General features: G+C 50.2%; 1 pseudogene; it reads right to left on the reverse strand.

The window, feature by feature from the left end:
• LOC144129509 (putative fatty acyl-CoA reductase CG5065) overlaps positions 1–21,410 on the reverse strand; it is an 84,573-nt pseudogene that overhangs the window by 12,526 nt on the left and 50,637 nt on the right.

Raw genomic sequence — 21,410 nt, forward strand, 5'->3', positions numbered from 1 at the left:
CAAAAGAAGAAAATGCATTTGTTGGATAGAAATTGTCTACTGACTCTGGGATTGCGAGCTGGTTGGAGGTCTTCGAGTCGGTCTTGCATGCAGTTTGCACTAGCTGCGGAGAATGAACCAAGTCCAATTGGACGCAAATTGGCGAGAGAGCAATTTCTGAAATTTTGATATCAAAATTTTGATATTAGTAACAAATTTTGGTATCGGTTTGGGATGTTAATACATCGGTTTGCATAATGTGGAGGTAATGTTTTTTTATGCATTCATAACTAGACCTTTAAAGGATTAAAGTTACCAGGCAAGATGGCGCTAGCCATAACCCTGATTGAAAGGAGATGCCAACGAAATCCAAGGTGGGAAGTAGAGGTGTGCGCCGTGTCGGTTTCGAACGGCGGCGGCGTGGCGGTCGTTTCTAGTCGGCGGCGGCGGCGGCGTCGGCGGCGTGGCGCCTGGTATTCATCGGCGGCGGCGCAACGTCGTTTTTCGACGGCGGCGTGAAAACCAAACCACAAATTTCAAAAGCTATTTCGCTACAGCCTTCTTTGCTAAACTGGTTCAAATTTTAGGGGTTTTCGTACTAAGGGCTGAAAGGACAGATTACAGAGGGGTTGAAGGGTGAGAGAAATGTAAAATGTTCTGTCTCTTGTTTCTTTAGGCGCCATATTTAAACAAAAATGAGGCACATATCTCAAGCGCGTATGTTGATTGTGTATATATATTTCTTGCCCCACGAACGTGCGGAACCTTTCTTGTTTTCTGCGTCGTTGTCGCAATTGTTTTCTTTTTTTGCTTTGCCTCGGTTAACTTGATTTTGCCATTGCGCATAGTCAGTCAGTTCGTATAGAATTGCTAAGCCGCCGCCTACGCACGTGACACTCGTAGGTTAATCCTACTTCCACTTGTTCTGAATGAGATGGTGTTTATAGTTTATTTTTTACGTAAAAAGAAACAAACCTCTTCTATGAACAACTTTTGCTTGGTTCAGCCCTTTAACTCTCAACCAATGAGTAGATGTTATAACACAAACATTTCCGACTGGACAGTTTGTGAAAACGCTTGTTTGGAATATTAATCACAATTTCTTTAAAGGAACATTTCTCATATCGGCCTTTTCCCGGAATAAAAAAGGCCGCCACCGTCTGGAAGACGTTGAAGTAACGAGCGTTGGCTGTTAGGCTTACTAGATGAAGAAAGCGAAGAATAACGCGCGCTCGTCTCGAGAAACGAATGTAATACCCTTTTAAACGGGGTGGATTGCCACCATGCTCGGCCACGGGTGCTCGCATGCCGCCTAGCGCGATCTATCAGAAAAATCACGATGCACGTCTCAGCATTGTCGAGCTGCACCCCCTCAAGATACGCCCAAAATGTGCTTCGTTTGGGGGGTCAAGGTGGGCCTAGAATTCGGCTTGCGGTAGGATATGGTAACGATTCAATTAATAATTGCACGTATACAATGTCTACCTATCATGTTGTGATGACCCCCATAATGCGCAGGTCCACACGGGACGGAGAGCCAAAGAGACACCGTATGGCTCAGTTTAAACAAACAGATATATTCAATAATTATACATGATTAAGATTCAGTGGCTGGGGCGTCCGAGCTTACGTGCCGACGACTTCATGGTGGCGATGGAGTGGCTCCGGAGTTGGGCTCGAGCGGTTGCTGGCAGAAGCTGCACGCCGTCGGGCTTCGGCGCTGAAGGCCCTCTTGGCGAACGATGTCGTCCTAAGCGTGCTCTTCCGTACTGCTTGTCGATTTTTATATCCTCTTCTCCACACTCCCTAGGGTGAGGACGCCCACGCCGGAGGGGAAGGAGGGGGGGCTAGGGCTTTCACTTGGGCGCACAAACATACCACCGCACTTAAGGTCTCGCCCCCCTCACGTCTTGAGTCCGAGGGAAAGAAGGTTGTCTTCGAGGTAGCGCATAGCGTCGGCTGTGGTAAGGCGCGCTCTGGCCCGCTGACAGTTCCCGCGGGTCACCGGCCTCCATTCTCCATCCATCAACTGACACTCGCTCCTCAAGGTAAGGCGCGCTCTGGCCCGCTGACACTTCCCTTGTCCTGGAATGTGCTCGGGAGGGCCGCCCCTGGAACCGCCACGCCAATTGGGGAGGATAAAGCCCGTTTCCCCGCGGCGGCGGCGGCGGCGGCGGGTCCGGTTGGGTCCGGTTGGGCTTAAACCCCTTCGTTCTGGTCGTCACTCAACGAGCATGGCTGGGTAATTGATGATGCCGCTGTCATCTGGATCTCCGTCTACGCCGCGCCGTCGAACGCGGAGCCTCGTAGCACACACAAGGAATGTCACACTCGCTCACCCTCCAGAAGAATGTTCTCCGAACATTTGAGTCCCTGCAGCTCCCCTTGTCTTTCTGAATCGCCTCGCACAGTGCGTCCGACAAAACACTTTTCGCTGCACTCAACACCACTGCACAACACCATATGCCTCCGCTGTCATAACTGGCGTCTCCAGGGGCAGCACTGATCTTCCTTTACAGATAAACATGAAACTCAGCACCCAAGCCTCTCCTTTCTAGTCCAAACTGGACGAAATAAATTTACCACAGTTACAAAGGAGCTCCCACTTCTAGCACGATCACGGCACAGACAAAAATATAGATAACGAAAGGAAGTAGGGCAGGTTCTGCATGCGCTCCGCATGCTCTCCTGTGAAGGTGTTACTTAATGACAGAAAGGTTTAACTACTAACTACGATAACTTAACACATACGCATATAGCAATGTTATGAGCTGCGGCATTACACAATTCTGACCAGTTCACAACTCCGCTCTGTTTACACCATTAGTCCGACTTAGCTTTCCGATTTCGCAGCGGATATCGGCCTTCATGAGTCATACTAAGTAAGTCTGTGACCCTTTGTCTGCTTTGGGACTCGCGAGGGCTCGTGGCAGGAGCCTCTCCTGGCGTTATCTGCGCGGCAACCCCGCGCGCTTCTTCTTCTAGCAATGCATGAAGTAAATCCGGTGGCATTCCGGCCGTCACCTCTGGCGCCTGCCGAACAAATGCAGGAGAGGGCGTTTCTTGCGAACTATCTGCGCGCTCCGCTTCACTTCTGTCCCCATCAAAATCCGCGCTTTCCCTTTCCTCATTTCGTGAATACTGAACCGGTGCCGACTTGAGGCGATTTGCGTGTATCCTTATCAAGCGCCGGTTCACGTCTCGGACTCTGAAGTTTACCGGAGAAAGCTTCTCGACAACCTCGCACGGTCCTCTCCACTTCGTCTGGAACTTACGAGCTAGCCCAATCTGCCTTTGGCAGTTTTCAATGTACACGCTGTCCCCCACATTAAACGGCGCGTCTCTAGCACTGCGATCGTGCACCTCCTTCCTGCGCTTCGCCGCTTTCTTTAAGGCCTCCTTTGCGATGTCCCTCGCCACTTGCAAGCGCGATTCTAGCTCCACCTTATAGTCGTCCAGTGAAGCGTATGGGACACGACGGGGGCCCTCTGGCACTTCACTAGGCTGGTCCGGGTCTCGGCCGTAGAGAAGAAAGAATGGCGATTCGCCCATGCTCTCGTGTGCTGCGGAATTGTAGGCAAACATTGCATACGGGAGCCACAAGTCCCAGTCCCGCTGGTCGCGCGAAACAAAATGCGACAGGAACCCGGCCACGGTTTGGTTCAGTCGCTCCACCGCGCTGTTGCAAGCCGGATGGTACGGTGTTGTCTGCTTCTTAGCGATCTTAAGCAGCTCGCAAACTCTCCTCATTAGCTGCGACACGAAGTTCGTTCCCCGATTTGTCAAGAGTTGCCTCGGGGGTCCATGTCGGAGCACGATCTGTTCGACAAATGCTCTTGCAACCGTGTCTGCCTTCTGATCTGGGAGTGCTACCGCTTCCGCGTATTTTGAAAGGTGATCGACAAATACTAAAATGTACTTGTTTCCGGAAGTGGTCGTGGGCAATGGGCCCATTATGTCCATACCTGTCCGCTCGAAGGGAGCCGAAACCTCAGGGAACGGCTGAATTGGAGCTGGTCTTCGTCCCTTGGGTGTTTTTCTTTCGAGACAGGAATGACACTTCGCACAGTAGTCTCTAACATCCTGTCGCATGCCACTCCAAAAGTACAAACGCTCCACACGCCTGCGTGTCTTCGCTACGCCAAAATGACCGGCGCATGGCGCATCGTGAAACGCGCGAAGAACCCTTTCTGTCCACGACCGAGGTATGACGACTCTCTCCCAAGCGGTTTTCTCTGGTCTCCCTTTCCTGGTTGGCCTCGTGCGCCGACACAGGGTGCCGTCTTTGCCAATGAAATAACCTAGCTGTTCGGGGTGAGACGGTGCGCCCCCTAAGCTTTCGATTATTCGCTTCAGGTCAGGATCTTTGCACTGCTCTGTGCGTAATTCGGTGGGGTCGACTACGGGGACAAACTCATCTATAGCTGCACGGCAGCTGTGCGGCTGAGTGCATCAGCATTCAGATGCGTCTTTCCTGACTTGTGCTCAACTTCAAAGCAGTATTCCGGCAGGTGTAGATTCCATCTAGCGAGTCGCGAGCTAGGGTCCCTGACACTCATCACCCATTTCAGAGGATGGCAGTCTGTGTCTAGCTTGAATTTGCGGCCGTAAAGGTAGCATCTGAAGCGCTTTACTGCCCAGACAACGGCGAGGCACTCCCTTTCCGTAGCTCCGTACTTTTGCTCTGTGGGGCTCAGCTGTCGCTAGCAAAAGCAACGGGATGTTCTTTGCCCTCGATAACCTGAGATAGCACGGCACCAACTGCGAACTTTGACGCATCTGTGGCCATAACGAAGGGCAAATTAAAATCCGGGTGGCGCAACAGCGGTGCACTCATTAGCTTCCTTTTCAGGGCCCCAAAAGCATTCTCCGCGTTTTCGTCCCAGCGAAAGGCGACATTTTTGGCTGTTAAGGCGGTGAGCGGCTTAGCGAGCTTGGCGAACTCCTCTATGTGCCTTCGATAGTAACCGATCAGGCCGAGAAACTGCCGGACCAAGCGGACGCTAGTCGGGGATGGAAAATCCGAGACACACCTTAGTTTCTCAGGGTCCGGTCGCACGCCGTCAGCTGAAACAACGTGCCCGAGGTATTTCACCTCGTTTTTGAGGAATTGGCACTTAGAGGGCTTCAGCTTGAGACCCGCTCCTCTTAGTCGCACCAAAACCTGCTCAATATCGCGCAAATGGTTCTCAAAACTGTCACTGTATATGATAATGTCATCCATATACACGAAGCACAGCCTCCCCAGAAGACCTGCCAGGATAACATCAGCGGTTCTCTGCCAGACAGCAGGGCTGTTGGCCAGACCCATCGGCATTCTTTTCCATTCATAGTGCCCTGAGGGCGTGTTGAATGCCGTTTTCTCGGCATCTGCCGGATCCATTGCTATCTGCCAGAATCCCGCCGCCATGTCCACTACCGTGAAGTACCTGGCAGAGCCCAGCTGAGAAAGCGTCTCCTGTATATTGGGGATGGGGTATGGATCGATGCGAGTTACGGCATTTAGTTTGCGGTAGTCCACTACCAATCGATACGAGCCATCTGGCTTTTCCGCCAATAGTGCTGGTGCTCCCCAGGGTGACTTTGAGTGTTCGACAATGCCGCGATCAATCAGGTCCTGCACCTGCCGCTCCATCTCCTCACGTTGGGAGTAAGGAATCCTGTACGCATGCTGGTAAAAGGGCGATGAAGTGCCGGTTTCTATCTTGTGCTTTATAACGCCACAGCAGCCCAAATCCAGGTTGGACGCGGCGAATACCTCCGAGTAGTCGTTCAGCAAACCAGCCAGAGCCTCCCTCTGCCTGGATTTTACGTGAGAAAGATCGAACGACACCTTTGGAGCAGCCGAAGGACTAGCATGCTCTACAGTTGCGAGTACCGTATCGGTGGGCTCACGTTTCTCTATCGCAGAGGTGAAGAAAGCCAATGTTTTGTTCTTGGGAAGGCTCAGTGGCTGCTGGCTACAGTTAACCACCCGTAGGGGCACTCTGTGGGCGTCATTAACTGTCACGAGGCACGCGGCTGCCTTCAGGCCATTGCTGAGAGAGTCGACCGGCTCAAGCACTCCCACGGCGCCGCTCTCTACATCTGAAGGCACAGACGCGTACAAAATGTGCTCCGACCAAGGAAGGACGACCGCCTCATCGACCAGCCTGACGGCAACCCGCGAATATACCTTCTCCAATGATCCCACTGTTTGACGGGTGTCAATATCGGTAATGCGAATCTCAGCCCCTCTCCTGTTCAAAAACGGAACTTTTGATCCGCCCGCATTAACCTCTTCCTCAGAGAATGAGACTACTACCTTCCCTTTTCTCAAAAAATCCTGCCCTAATATACCTGACACTCCGTTTGGCAGAGACACCGTGTCCGGGCATACGTAGCAGGGGTGCTCCAATGCAATTCCGCCGAGAGAGAAGTGTAACCGGTAGAGTCCACTTATGCCAAGAGGATCCCCCGTTATGCCTACAAATTTGGTTGCCATACCACCAGACGCTTCCAACACCTCGCGGTCCCCCTTCCTTCGAAGCGTGTTAAAACTGCTCTCCTTAAGCAATGTCACCTTTGACCCCGTATCTATCAACAATTCCATGCAACAACCATTTAACTTGCAACGCACAACAGGGCATGCCCCGTCGGCCACACAAACTACCACCACCTCCTCATCCACTGCTCCCTCCCCACGCTCCTCAGGCTGGGGAGGACTATCTAGTTTTTTGTCTCGGTATCTGGAGCCCCGCTGTAGGCTTGCTTAGGGCGTGTCTCGCCTGCTTCTCTTTGTGGCTCCCCACGGCGCACGTTTTGGCAGAACCTGGCGATGTGTCCGTGACCCTGGCAAGCGAAGCATACGATTTCTTCAAAATCTCGCATACCGCGCCTGTAGCTTTGTGGCGGTCTCCGGTTTCCAGCGAATGGGTGCTGTTGAGCGCGCGCTTCAACCTGGCGTTCTACCTGCTGAGATAGCAGCTGCTCTAAACGATCTAACCGCTCTGTCAAGAGAGCAACCTCAGGGTTGAGCACCGCTCTCTCTATGACGCGTACTCTCGCTGCGGCTGTCGTTAACGCCTCATTTCGTTCCTCATCCAATGCGGCCTCCACGGCTTGGTCGAAATTGCTCGGCTTGCGCGAGAGCACGAACCGGCGCACGGGGTCTTGCAGACCAGCCACGAACAAAGCGGTCATTTCCTCTTTAAGGAGATCCTCCGCGTATTTCTTCCTTAGCTGGTCTCCTTCCTCCTCCCTGCTTAACGTATCGCGTGCTAGGCGCTGAAGCCGCGACGCAAATGTTCGCACGTCCTCCCCTACCATCTGTCCGGCGTCACGGAACCTCTGTGCCCGCACGTGACGTGGTTCAGTGTCGAAATGCTCAAACGCGAGCTTCTTAAATTCCGCAAATGATTTTGTGGATTTTACTTTTTCGTCTCGCCATGCAAAATCATGAGCAGCTCCTGCCATCTTACACCTCGCCATTCCCAGCATTTGAGCATCGGACCATCCCCCCATTTTCCCAATCTCTTCTAGCATGGAAAAGAAATCGCAGATTGGAACTCCTGTCTTATCTCCAGTAAACGTCGGAATGACGCTTCCTAATGCCAGCATGCTTGCTCCGAGCGACGGCTGTGGAGTGGGAGCTCCCTCAGATACAGACATTTTTTTTTCTCAAGCCCTCCAGTGCCTCAAGCCTCTCAAATGGGGGTAAAAGTCCCACAATCAGTCCCGTGATTCCCTTTTGATTACAATTTTGAAGTCATGAATGTCACAGCATTCAGAGGACATTTGCTTTTGAGACCCCACTTCTGACACCAGTGTGATGGCCCCCATAATGCGCAGGTCCACACGGGACGGAGAGGCAAAGAGACACCGTATGGCTCAGTTTAAACAAACAGATATATTCAATAATTATACATGATTAAGATTCAGAGGCTGGGGCGTCCGAGCTTACGTGCCGACGACTTCATGGTGGCGATGGAGTGGCTCCGGAGTTGGGCTTGAGCGGTTGCTGGCAGAAGCTGCACGCCGTCGGGCTTCGGCGCTGAAGGCCCTCTTGGCGAACGATGTCGTCCTGAGCGTGCTCTTCCGTACTGCTTGTCGATTTTTATATCCTCTTCTCCACACTCCCTAGGGTGAGGACGCCCACGCCGGAGGGGAAGGAGGGGGGGCTAGGGCTTTCACTTGGGCGCACAAACATACCACCGCACTTAAGGTCTCGCCCCCCTCACGTGTTGAGTCCGAGGGAAAGAAGGTTGTCTTCGAGGTAGCGCATAGCGTCGGCTGTGGTAAGGCGCGCTCTGGCCCGCTGACAGTTCCCGCGGGTCACCGGCCTCCATTCTCCATCCATCAACTGACACTCGCTCCTCAAGGTAAGGCGCGCTCTGGCCCGCTGACAGTTCCCTTGTCCTGGAATGTGCTCGGGAGGGCCGCCCCTGGAACCGCCACGCCAATTGGGGAGGATAAAGCCCGTTTCCCCGCGGCGGCGGCGGCGGCGGGTCCGGTTGGGTCCGGTTGGGCTTAAACCCCTTCGTTCTGGTCGTCACTCAAAGAGCATGGCTGGGTAATTGATGATGCCGCTGTCATCTGGGTCTCCGTCTACGCCGCGCCGTCGAACGCGGAGCCTCGTAGCACACACAAGGAATGTCACAATGTAATTGTCGTTTTATTTCTATACCACAACCCATAGGGTTTTATTTGCCTACCATATTCGGTATACAACTGTCCTTGGATGGGTGGCCGTTGTTGTCTGGGTATATGTAGCGGAACGAATGTGTACGTGTATAGCGCTCCTGTAACGGGAAAGTTTTCGCCTATCTGAAGCAACCATTCTTTTTCTGCTATTTTTTTTAGTTCCCGAGTTAAACGTATGACACCCTCTGCGAACGGAGACAGTATGAGCCATTAAGGGCCTTCGCCTTAAGAAACGGAAGGAGAAGGCTGCGTAAGAAGCACTTCCGGTTTATCTGGTCGGGTACGGGTGCGACTTCGGCAGCGGGCGTTTGCCCACGCCAACACTAGTGGCACTGAGCGACGGGGTTCTGCCGCGCGCGCCGCCTTGTGGCAGAGCCGCACCGGGCGCCAGCCGCGGGAGGCGACGGGCGTTGAGAGGGAGACCGCGAGAGAGGAGTGGTGGCACGGCTTGTCCCACGGTGTTCGACGGACTGGATCACGCCACCTGCTCGCGCGGTCTGAACCTGCTGCGTCTGGGGGGAACACTAATCTAATGCTAACGCGCACTGTGCCGCCCCATGAACCGCATTTATGGCCTGCGAATTTTTTTTTCTCCTGGCAACTCTGCTACCTCGCCCAAAAGCCCTTTCGGTTTGAACAGTTTTTGCACATTGCAACTGTGCCCCAAACGACTCGCGGTGTCGAGTTAAATATAATAATTAATTGACATTAGTGCGCTCTCCTGTACAAAATGTAGAGGTCGCGGCTTTTTCCCGACAAAGCCTTACTGCACAGATATTTATTAGAAGCCCTTCGGGGGTCACTACGACCAAAAGAAAGCTGGGTTTCCTTTTCAACCACCACCTAAGTTCAAGTTAATTGTTCTTAAGATCAACAATTCCACACATATATACGTAATACTTTAGGAGGCCCCAAAGTTCGGAAGCTATCTGGGGGACCTCCTAGTACGAAGCGAATGGTTTGACTACGATATTTACAGCAAGCAGAGAACCTACTAGTGAAGTATAAATGCAACAAGAAATAAGACAGCAAAAATAAAAACTGACAAAATATTTCTTAAATAGCGCAAATAAACAGGAATAAACATTGAAAACGTTCCCAACATCATTATAAATTCTATTACGTAACGTATAGAGAAAAGGGGTTAAAAGGACGCAGTAAATTTACACAGTACAATGATAAAAAGTTAGGACAGAACAGGATACAGTAAAAACAACAGGGTGCTAATCATAATTTAATGCGTTCATCGTAATTTATTGATGAAATGATTTTTCGAAAGGCGATGAAATGAATGATACATTTTAGAAGACTTGATTTGGTAGGGGATGTTATTCCATAGAGATATTCCTGCCAACAAGACAGTGAACTTTACATAATTAGCGCGTATTTAAGGAAGGAGACGGTTGAGGAGTTCAGAAAATCATGTAATATTAGCATGGGAAAATAAGCTACGGTAAAGGCATCAATAAATAAATCACGATGAACGAGGTGGAACATGATGAGCGCGAGCTTATGACTGTATAGCTGCTGAACCGGCAGGATATTTGTATTCATATAGCGTGGAGCACAATTAGAGCGAAAAGGACTGAAAGTCATTAGTGGCAACGCATGGTTTTGAAGTCTCTGAATCTGGTCCGAATGAATAGCATAAGTGTCGCCCCAAGATTACCGGCAGTAAAACAAAAGGCTGTGAATATACGCATGGTACAGTGATAGGATGAGATGCGGTTGAAAAAATATCATATTTTGATAATGATATGCATACCAAAATAAATTTGTTGAAGTAGGGAATGCGCATGATTATCGAATTTCAGGTGTCTGTCCAGGATTACACCAGGAGATAATGTTATGCGAAAGGGGTATGACATGACGGCCAAGTAACAATGATAACGAAGTAGTGGTTGCAATTTGAAGGGAATGAAATACAAGAAATGTTGTTTTCTCTGGATTTATACGCAGTATGTTGCTCGAACACCAAGAATGTACTTTGCCTAAATCAGTGTTAAATTCGTACTGAAGCGCGATACTGGTTTTATTAGAGGCGAAAATTGTAGTGCCACCCGCGTACAAAATACAGTTACAATAATGAAGTACAGCGGGTAACTCGTTTACATATAACAAGAATAATAAAGGTCCTAAAATTTACCCTTGTGGGACTCCCATGTTAGTGGACTTTGGGGATGAAAAACTGTCATTCATTTGTACCAACTGAAGACGGTTATTAACAAAGCTTTGAATGAGCTGCAAAGGTGGACCTGTGGTTCCAAGCGATTCAAGCTTGTGCAGAAGATTGAGGCGCTAAATGGTGTCGAATGCTTTGGTCTGATCAATGAATATGCAGGCATTAAGCGGGATGCGATGCACTGCGCTGGAACTTGAAGCCAGCCTCTGCGTGACTGAACACAAATCATGGCTTTTGGTCATAAGGTCACAGGCTTCTGCTCTGGGGCCTTGACTAAAGGTGAGTTGGTTGAATTTTGTTCTTGGCCAGTCACAGCTGGTGAGGCGGGGGTAGGTGGGGGTGCTTAGGCCAGTCCTCTGCAGACTAGTTTATTCACAAGAGCAGCCAGGGTTCCTAGAGAGTACAGTGAGGAAGGAGTGAAAGAGAGAGAGAGAGAGCTTAAAGCGCAGAGTGGCTAGGTGTTTGGACTGCCAGCATCAAGCTAACCAGCGCCCTACGGTATTAGGAGGCGTGTCACCTTTCCCTGTCCATCACAGAGTCCATTCGCGAGAACATGGTGCGCCTCTAACGGACCAGTGTTTGTTGAAGCTGAAAAGTATGACCACTGCCGACAATACTCTCGTCCGTAGCCACGAAACACAGAGGCTTTGGTGTCGCTTCATTCATTATATGTGTGGACGACATCAGCGTTCCGGACCGACTCGTGTCATCTGCTGAGCTCCCTCCAGGATGTAACCTGCGCGTCCGTGAGCTCCGCACCATTTCTTCCGCCAACGCAGGCCAGACCATGTTCTGATCAAAAATTGCTGCTCCGCGGTGCACGAAAAAAAAAACCGCGAGTTGCTCAAGTCAATCCCAGACATTCATGGCAGCTTGCCTCATGGCTAGGGTAGACTTAGTGCGTTGGAGGGCAACAATCAGTCAATGTCACGTTGCCTTACCGGAAAGGGCTCTCTCCACGAGGCGGTGACAATCGAAGGCCGCACTATAGCCACAGGAGTGGCTCCACGCTCGCCCTGCAACAATGATTCTGCCAGACGCTTGGTGAGGGTGTAAGTGTTTGGGAGGCCAGACAGAAATTCATCCGCGCTGCCCGCGGAACTGTCATCTGTGCTCCTGGAGAAGGAAATTCCCCCATGAGTCTCGAGATAATCAGCACAGTGCGCGCAGTATGGTTGTGCATAAGCAGAGTTAGTTCTTAGACCAGTTGGCATTCTTGATTCAAGCTCATAGTTTTTCTGCGCAACGGCACACAGCCAAAGAAAAGAAGGAAGACAAGAAGGTCGCGAACACAGCGCTGTGTTCGCATCTTTATCTGCCTGCTTAAGGTCACGTGACTCTGACGAGCGGCGCGATGGTGGGCAGCGGACAGTCAGGCTGACGATGAATGCAAGAGATATATTCGGCGAACTCATGCCCACAAATTGAAAATAACTGCGCGGCAGCGATGGCACCAAGTGCGTTGAGAATGACAGCCGCGATTTGCCGCCTTCAACGGAAAGATGACCACGAGCTTTGGAGAAAAGGTGCCTAAATAACAGAAAATAATCTCGAATATATCCTGGAAGCCTCCGCGCGAGTCCATGATTTTTTCAGAATAACAGTGCCTTGAGCATCAACGCTGATGCGTTACGGTTTTGACGCTGCAGGTCATCGCCGCTCGCCACACGCTTATAAAAGGCACAGAAGAACCAGGAGACAGATCCCGGAGGAACAATTGAATTCTGCATGAAATTACTGACCGCCATGAAACAGCGGAATGAAGTGAGGTGAAGCTCCTTTCAGTATTATCGATCAGAACTTGACCCCTGATGTTGTCGAACGTGCACATCGGTTAGGCTGTTTATAATGAAACGCGACAGTGCCCAGTTACAGTCAGGTTTACCAGTTTCAATGCAAAAGAAAGGCTGTTGTTTGCACGGTCTCGTTTCAAGGACAATGACATGGCTGTGTGTGAAGGTCTCTCGCCTTAAACTTGACCTCAGCGGAAAGAGGGCAATTGAAAGATGGTAATTTACACCTTAAAAATTCACCTTTCAGTGTAAGATACAACAAGTTGACCGTGAATAAAAAATGCTACGTCTAAAATCATGCGAATGCCACTGTCAACGAAGCAAGCAGTTCCGCTATTCCGACTACTGCTAACCAAACATTGCAACCATACGAGACACTTCTCTGCGTTAATGGTGGGCCAGGGGCAGTGATGTTTGTAAGGGCAATTTATCAGTCGCTTACACTAATATTCTAAGTGTCCGGGATAAACGTATAAACCTTAATTCTGTTACTGACACCTGCGAAGCTGACATCATTGCCCTTACAAAAACATGATTACGTAGTGGTGTTATAGAAGTAGAGACTTTCGCACCTGCAAATGATCCGCGTTTCAAGACAAAGAGATGCAACTCCTACCACCGTAAAAAAAAAATATTCATCATCGATACACACTCCTAAGGCATAGATAAAAATTAGGTGTGTATTGAATCCGCGGCAAAAAAACTCCTTTTTGTGCATGTTGGAGGTCACTCAATTCCTCATCTTCCTTTGTTGACCCGTACGACGCCATTAGTTTAGTACAGTAAGTTTTCTTCACCACCACATATTGTTTTGGGCGATTATAACTGACCCTTAATTCAATGGTCTAGTGTTGAAACGGGCACGCACACTTGGGCCCTCACGCGAGGAAGGTTTTGAACTTGTGCCATTTGTTTAGCTTGTCACAGCTTGCTACTGAACCGACAAGAATACCACGGGGCACTAAATGTAAAGCGCCAACCAATGAGCATGACTTTTATTCGAATATAACATATATGCCTGGCCTAAGTGCTATTTTTGAGCTTCTACGTGGACGCCATAAATTATTGTTCTAAAGATGAAACTAAACTAATTCACGATTATAACTGGGCAAATGTGGATCTCGTTAATGCAGAATTATGTTTTATGTCCTCTTCTAGATGTTTTTATAATTATGACACTTGCTGCACTGGCGAAAACTATCATTTATCTCAATAAATTTAAGGATCTGACCCATAAATTTATACCGTAAGGTACAATGATCTCTAACTTGAAAGCATTACAACAAAAGCATTACAAGACTGTCCAATAACACAAAACGCCGACATCGTTCAGCTAAGAGGACACGTGCGGAAGAATGTTTGCTGGAATACAAAGATGCGCTGATGCCAATATTAGCTTTCTTTCCGCCGCTAAGTCGTTCAATGAGATACGCTACCCTAAATGTTCGATGATTAACCAAAGAGTTTTGGAATTGCAATATTCTAAGTGAAAGCCTTTCGGCGAAACATTGCAATGATCAAAGCGTTACTTACTGTGAATATCCCACTGAATGATATGATCGCAAAATGCTTCTCCAGTAACATTGTCTCACAACTTCCAATGCTTCCTGATGTGAACAAAAGAACTATGCCTGCGATTGCAATGGACGCTGTAGGCATCCATCCAGAATGTTGTAAATTCCCTGAAAAATTATTCATCTCCACTGAATTGCTGGTATTGCCGTCGAACTCCTTAAGAGCCCTCATGCAATGCCTTTCTCACATATTCTGGCAGAAGCTTGCACACAATGAGCCTGCCACGCGATTGGGCAGGTGGTGCCAGTCTTGAATTCTGGTAACGGAAATCAGCAAATAGCAAATAGCTACCGCTGCGGTTCGCTTACATGTATTCGTGTAAAACTTAATATTTCCTACCCTGGTAAACTTTCTTGATTCCATTTCATTATTTAATTCTTCATAGCATGGGCTTAAGCAACACTACTCGTGCGAACGTCACCTTTCGTCTTTCACGTACAAGATTCATGCCTTTCTTTAAACCGTTCGTATGCAAGTCACATATCGTTGGACATTCGAGGGCTTATGAGGAGGTGTGTCACAAGTGGTTTCTACCTAAAATCCGTCAAACTAACCCTGATGACCACATAGTTGATAACGACGTTAACTATCGTTCTGTTCTCTTTAATGAAACTCCGCTCGCTGAAATTGTAAACTGTCTGATTGATTACCTGTTTCTTAATCGACTGTTTTAACCCACTTCCCTCTATGATGCTCGGGCCATGAGGATATGTGAAATAAACGAATGAATAAAATGTAATAAAGCCAAGGAAAGCTGAGCTAAGGCAGCTACGGCCGCATTATCCCAGAAAACATCCTTACTTTAACTCCTAAACTGACAGTGCTTTTTCTCGAAGCATTAGTGCCGTGATGCCCTTGCCTTTTAGAGAACGGTCGATTATTTCCTGACTAGTTTAAAAATTTTATCCGAAATGCTGATGACATTGCCGCCTTTGTTTTTTATTCCTACATACGCGTGGTTTTTTCGTATGTCTAATAATAACTGCGCTGCTTTCTGGCTTGCCGCGCATTCTGGCACTTTCTCCCTGCAAAGCATTACTTGCTATCTGCTTGCCACTCCCTCAGGCGCCATCTTTGCAACACATACGCCTTTAGCTGGCCACCTCAGCTCGTATCGCATCTTCACTTCCCCTCTGCTTTTCCCCCGGCCAAGGCAGTCAAACGAAACACCCTTCTGGCTAACCTTCCTGCCCTCCTATTTCACAGGAGTATACTTCCGCAGATTATTGTCCGCACTTCTGCTTGTTCTTCGAACATATCCATAATTATAAAGAGCATCAGATTGTCCCAGCCGTTTGTCAGGCGCCACAATGAATTTGAACAGCGCAGAACGTAGAGCTAGCTGACTAGTCATAATGCAATAAAGCTCGCAACAACACTAAGAAGATAAGGCAACGAGACCACAGTGAGTCTCGTTTTTCTGAAATAAAACTAGCAAAATAAGACGCCATAAGATAACCGCATACCATGACTGATGAGAACTAAGCTTTTACAGCAAAAGTGAAACAAGATATACTCACTGAGCGGCCAGAATAACTTTTTCGGTATCCACGCATTGTTGGTATATGACCTCGTGCACATCTGTCCTGTTATCACAGTTGCTGTATGCCGTTGACACATGAACAAAAGCCTACAAGAAAACAGTCGCCAACTTAACAACATATAAGGACTGAGAAAGTATGCAGCGAGTCAATACGAGAACTAAGAACAGGGTATTTGCAGCGAAACTTTTTATTACAATGCATTTGACGGAAAACTTCAATTGGAAGCCGTGGACTAACGCAAAGATTCGGAATTAGCTTGCAGAAGTCCAAAACACGCCGCGTGCCCAGGAGGTTTAGCTCGACTGCTAATCTGCAAAACAATGCGTTTATAATTTAGTCCTGCTAAAAGTGTCCAGCAGGTATTATTATAGTATAGAAAAATAATTGTGCTAAATGTTCAGAGTAAACTGCAAACGAAAGGCTACAGACGTTTTGAAGCGCCTTCGCAGTTGTCATCGCTTTTTCTCATTAGTGATTGTAGACATTGAAATGAAATATGCGGAAAGCTGAATTTTGCAATCAAGCACCTGATGTGCAGGATTATACAGTCACGAATACACCACGTGAGCAGAGTAGTCAGAAGTATGAACTTTGGTTCTGAACTTTAATGAAGGTTTAATTATCACCATAAGGTTGTTGAGCTCCGGGGTATAACTTTATCTGCATAATTACTGCCCGTTGTTTGGAAACTGTACCAAAATCAGCGGATTAATAAAATTTGTATGGTTTTATGTCTCAGTAGCTGGTAGACTTCAGTACTCTAGGTGGTGGAATATTATTACCACGAAAATAGGGGGGAGGGGGTTATAACATTGAGGACTTCAATTTCCCTCATCATATAAAATAGTTTTCAGGCGGAAAGAAGTTTTCAAAAGGAAACATTTCGCTTCAAACGAACATGCACGTGAAAAACTCTTATCAGATCTTATCTTTACTTTGTGAAGTGGAGGATCTACTTGAAGACAGGATATTTTTCGTTGAAACGATAGTATGTGGAGTTCGTATTAGCCGCGAAAGCTCCAGGAAACGAAAAAGGCACCCGTGTGCTGTGCGTTCTCGGTGCATGTTAAAGATCCCCAGGTGGTTGAAATTATTCTGGAGTGGTGGTGGTTGTTGCTAAGGGATATTCTGGGGAGGGGGATACTGGCCCCGACGTATGTTGGCCTCGTGGGCATCACTCTTGGGGGCCAGGGGAAGGGGATTGGGATGTGGGGGAGGGGAGGGGGATTGGGGTGGTGGCACGGGACAGGGACAGCACTTCACAGGACACCGAAGACAACACCCGAGGCACCAGGCACGCAGCAAGCAGCCGACTCGCTGGGGAGGGGAAGATGAACGGCGCGCGCTGGGAGTGGCGCGCGCACGTCGGGGGCTTGCCGGAGGCAAGGAGCCGTCACCCCGGAGCAGCCGGAGAGCCGACCACGGCAGGCGAAGGCTGCAAGGTAGCCGAGGCTGCCTGCAGAGAGCCACCGATGGGTAGCCGGTAGAGACCGCTGGTAGGCTGCTGGGAAGCAGCGCGGCGGGGTGCGCTGGGAACCGCCGTTGCCGGCGGCGCGCAGGGGCTGTAATAACAGCAGGGCGTCAGTGGGCTGGCGACCAGGGACCGGCGGTGGGGTTCAAAATCACGCCGGGAGCTGCGTCAGGACAGCAGCAGGGGGAGGAAACGCTGGAAACCGCCATGAAGACGGCGCGTCGGGGCCCCTCACGCACCAGTGCGCGCGGGGAGGGCGGAGGGCAGCAGGGAAACCGCGCTCACGTCCGGGGCAGCACAACAGGAGTCAGGGTGGCGAAAAAGCCGCCACCAACGCCATCAGGTGCGCCGGCTGCTGGGGGGTTTACAGGAAACATGGGCCGCCGCCGCTGCAGCTGACGACGACGGCCCGAAGAGGCTCTCCCGGCGGGCGAGGGTTACCCGGCCGCCGAAGCGGCCGCCGGGCAAGTAGGCCTACGAGGAGTAGGGCGACGGGGCCCTACGCGGGCGACGGGTCGGCGGGGCGGCCTAGTAGCTCCCTGGGAGGTGCGCCGTACGGCGCTGGCCGCGCTCGGTGCTCCTTGCGATCGTCCAAAGGGCGGGCAGGAGGGTGCGCCGGGCGCGGCGGAGGCGAGACGTAGTCGTTGAAGGGAACGAACACGTCTCGAGAGGAGAGGCAGGAGGCATCCACACTCCTCGAAGGTCCAGACGGGAAGGGGATTCCGGAGTCCTCCACTACGGCACCGCTTTCTTCGTTCCTTCTTTCATTCCATCATTTATCTCTTCCTTACGGCGCGGTTCGGGTTTCCGCCAAGATATGTGAGACTGATACTGCGCCATTTCCTTTCCTCAAACCAATTTAACGCCTTTTTTTTCATGTGCAACCGCGTATTTATAACCGAGATTCAGCGTGAACTTTGGCTACAAATGTTGGCTCTTTTGGTGGAGCAGGATAAATAGGACTTATTTAATCACGTCTGGTAGCAATGAATGAGGGCTGAGAATGCTGCATTATCCTGCCAACAAAAAGATCAGGTGCGGTTTAACTATACTGCTGAACCTTGTTAGAGAGCGCAAGCTGTGGTGTATCGGGCAAGTAGACGCGAATTGGCGTCTGTAACGTTAGGCACACTAGATAGGCAGCGCGTTCACCCTACCACCTTGGCAGTTAAATTAATGGTTGATCACGGGAGGTCGTCGCCCAATAAAGGAGCAGGGGAGCCGAGCGGAGCGGACGCGCTTCACATGGGCTCTGCGAACTTCCTGCTTTATTCTACCACTTACCCGTCATAGTGCCAGAAATTCTTACCTTAGATTTTCTGAACACCAAAGGAACCTTTACGAGGACTTCTTCCCCGTGAGTACACTGCATTTTGCACAAGCAGCTTACAAAGACCTCCGAGGCGGAGTCGCCGCACTAAGCCTAATTCCTCTTGGCGGCGCATGGCGGAGCGGAGCGGTGTTCCACGTGAACGCCGCCTAGGCGGCGCACGGCGGAGCGGCGTTCCACGTCAACGCATCATATGGCCGACGCCGCTGCCTTCCCATCGAGCCACCGCGGGTCTTGTTCGCTGCCCACGGCAACAGAGGGAGGCCCCGAACTTGCCGACGTGTAAACCGTGGACGCCACGCCCGGAATTTCGACAACACACATGCCGGGGGAGGGCCTACCGCACGAGACGCCGCAGGAGGACTCGCACTCCGACTCATATTCCAATTGGACGACACGAGAAATGACTGAAGGCTGCCCGAAGGCCATGCCATGGTTCAGGATGATCGACGCGCGAATAAAACGATTCGAACCTGTAACGGAGGCAGAAGCGCACACTCCTCTGGAGAGATCACGACCCGCACGCCCCGTCAAATTACCGAGGCTACCGCATGATGATTACAAGGTGGTAATACGTCTACACGGAGTGGCGACGCTGCATAACAACTCCGGGAGGTCACTACTTGCTGCTTTGCAATTCAAGCTCAGCCGCCAATTAACCGCCAATTAAAAAAGGGTCAGAATCAAGCCGGAGCAAAACATTGCTATTCTGAGCACCCCGGATCCGGACCTCACTGAACAGATATGCAACATCCAGGCAATCAATCTAGGAGGAAAGGAATATTCAATGAATGCTTATGCAGCATCACCAGACAACTCATGTAAAGGCATCATTACCGGCGCCTTACCAATACCAACAGTAGAGGAATTGCTAAACTGCACGGAAACATATTCCCAACAAATAAACATCATTCTAACTAGGCCCTTCGGCACAAAGGGGGCATGTCTATATACCTTTGAATGCATACCTCAGCGGCATAGAATACATTTGCAAACCATTCCGACCAGTGATGCAGGTCTGCGGATGCTGCCTGAAAACAGGACACCGTGCTGAAATTTGCCCTACTCCGCCGGAGAAAAGATGTTACACTTGCGGAATACGCAATCCTCCACCAGGAAATGTCGATTGCAAAAAGCCCTGCATCGTCTGCTACACATCCAACCACTCCACCATTGACACGAATTGTCCGGCAAGACAGAAGAATTACACCAAGAGAGGGAAAAAGACAGGCAAAACTGATTAAGCCGCAATCCGACGCCATTCTTATGGAGACATTGCTGCACAGAGCACTCTTCTAGATGTGCAAAAGAAGAAAAAGACTGAGCAGAAGCAAAAGACTGCGCTGAAGCACAAGACTGAGCAGGAGCACAAGACTGAGCATCGACCCAGGAATGAGCATCGGCCCAAATTGAACCAAACCCAAGTCGACCGGCCGGGAGAACCGCAAAGATATAGAAACAGCACAACACTTCCCACGAAAGCGAATGAGACCGTCCATCCAAAGAAACCTTGGAATCGAAGCACAGAAGATATGGCCACCCCTTTCACCGCTGAGGAAGGAGAACCCAGTCGTTACCACGGCCGCCCAGACACCTTTAGAGCAGACCATGGATACCGAGAACCCGGAACCGTCGCACGAACAAGATAACAAAAACCACACGGAAAAGCACAGTGTGGACACCGTGAACGCCGGACATAAAGCTTTGGAGCCCAGTGGTACCAAGACGGACGCCACCGAGCCACGGGCCTCTACCTCGAAAGCCAGTGAATCCGCAGCCCGCATCCAGGAGACCCAGGAGACGCAGTCACTCCAGAACGCTACAGCCGAGAAAGGAGCCGCCCTGCTAAAAAGGGTAGTGGTCCGTCCAAGCAGCCTCCACTAGCACCCCTTATCTAACCCCTGACCCCCTATTACACCTCAAGAGGCGGTAAATCAATACACACGTTCCGCTAAATTTCGCTCAATATCAATAGCATAACCAACACTATAGCTGCTAAACAACTCGGAGCGATGCAGCAAGAGCTCATACAAGCCCAAGCGCAGCTGACATAGTCCATGACTGACAGGATAGAAGCTACGATCTACACACGCTTGAAAAAAGTGAAGCCGGCATCAACAAGCTTTTCTGACTTCTACCTCATCAGGAATTGCCTCGCAAGCAGCGCGCAGTTATACCCGCTGCCTGTCCACATCCAGTATCTCCAGACCAGCAACATGGCACAAAACAATAACACTCGAAAAGGTCGGCGGCGACGCCATTCCAGTGTGCCAACATAAATAATTATATGGCAATGGAACTGTCGCAGCTTACGCCGAAAACAAGCGAAACCAGCAGCATATATCGCAAGCTCCTCTAATCCTCCCATGTCATCGCTCTGCAAGAGACGAAAACAAATCACATTCATATCCGCGGTTATCACACGGCAGCCCTTACGTCACGTACGGCAATCCTGACACTCGCATCCATGCCAGTGCTGCACCTCACACCGACGAACACGCCCGACAGAGAGGGCACTGTTGTGCTCGCGCTCCCTTCCTGCTGTTGAGTTCGGCGAAGTAGGACATGCAGGGAGGATTCCCTGAAAACCACCGCGAAGGTGAATGAGCCCTCTGGAAGAAACGTGGCTGCAGGAACATCGGGTGCAGCGAAGATAATAGCGTCCCCATGTATTCGTTCCGGTCATCAGACGACGAAGTACAAGATCAGTGTTGCCCTCTTCAGTCACACTGGGGTTGGACAATTGCCCGAGTGCCGCGCCTTCGACAGAGGTTCCGCGTTGCGGTCATCAGTACAAGATCTTTAAACCCCTGCTGGGAGACAGCCCGCATTCCTGTGTCACGCAGGCGCCTTC

This window comes from Amblyomma americanum, chromosome 4, assembly GCF_052857255.1.
Source record: "Amblyomma americanum isolate KBUSLIRL-KWMA chromosome 4, ASM5285725v1, whole genome shotgun sequence".
NCBI lineage: Eukaryota > Metazoa > Arthropoda > Arachnida > Ixodida > Ixodidae > Amblyomma > Amblyomma americanum.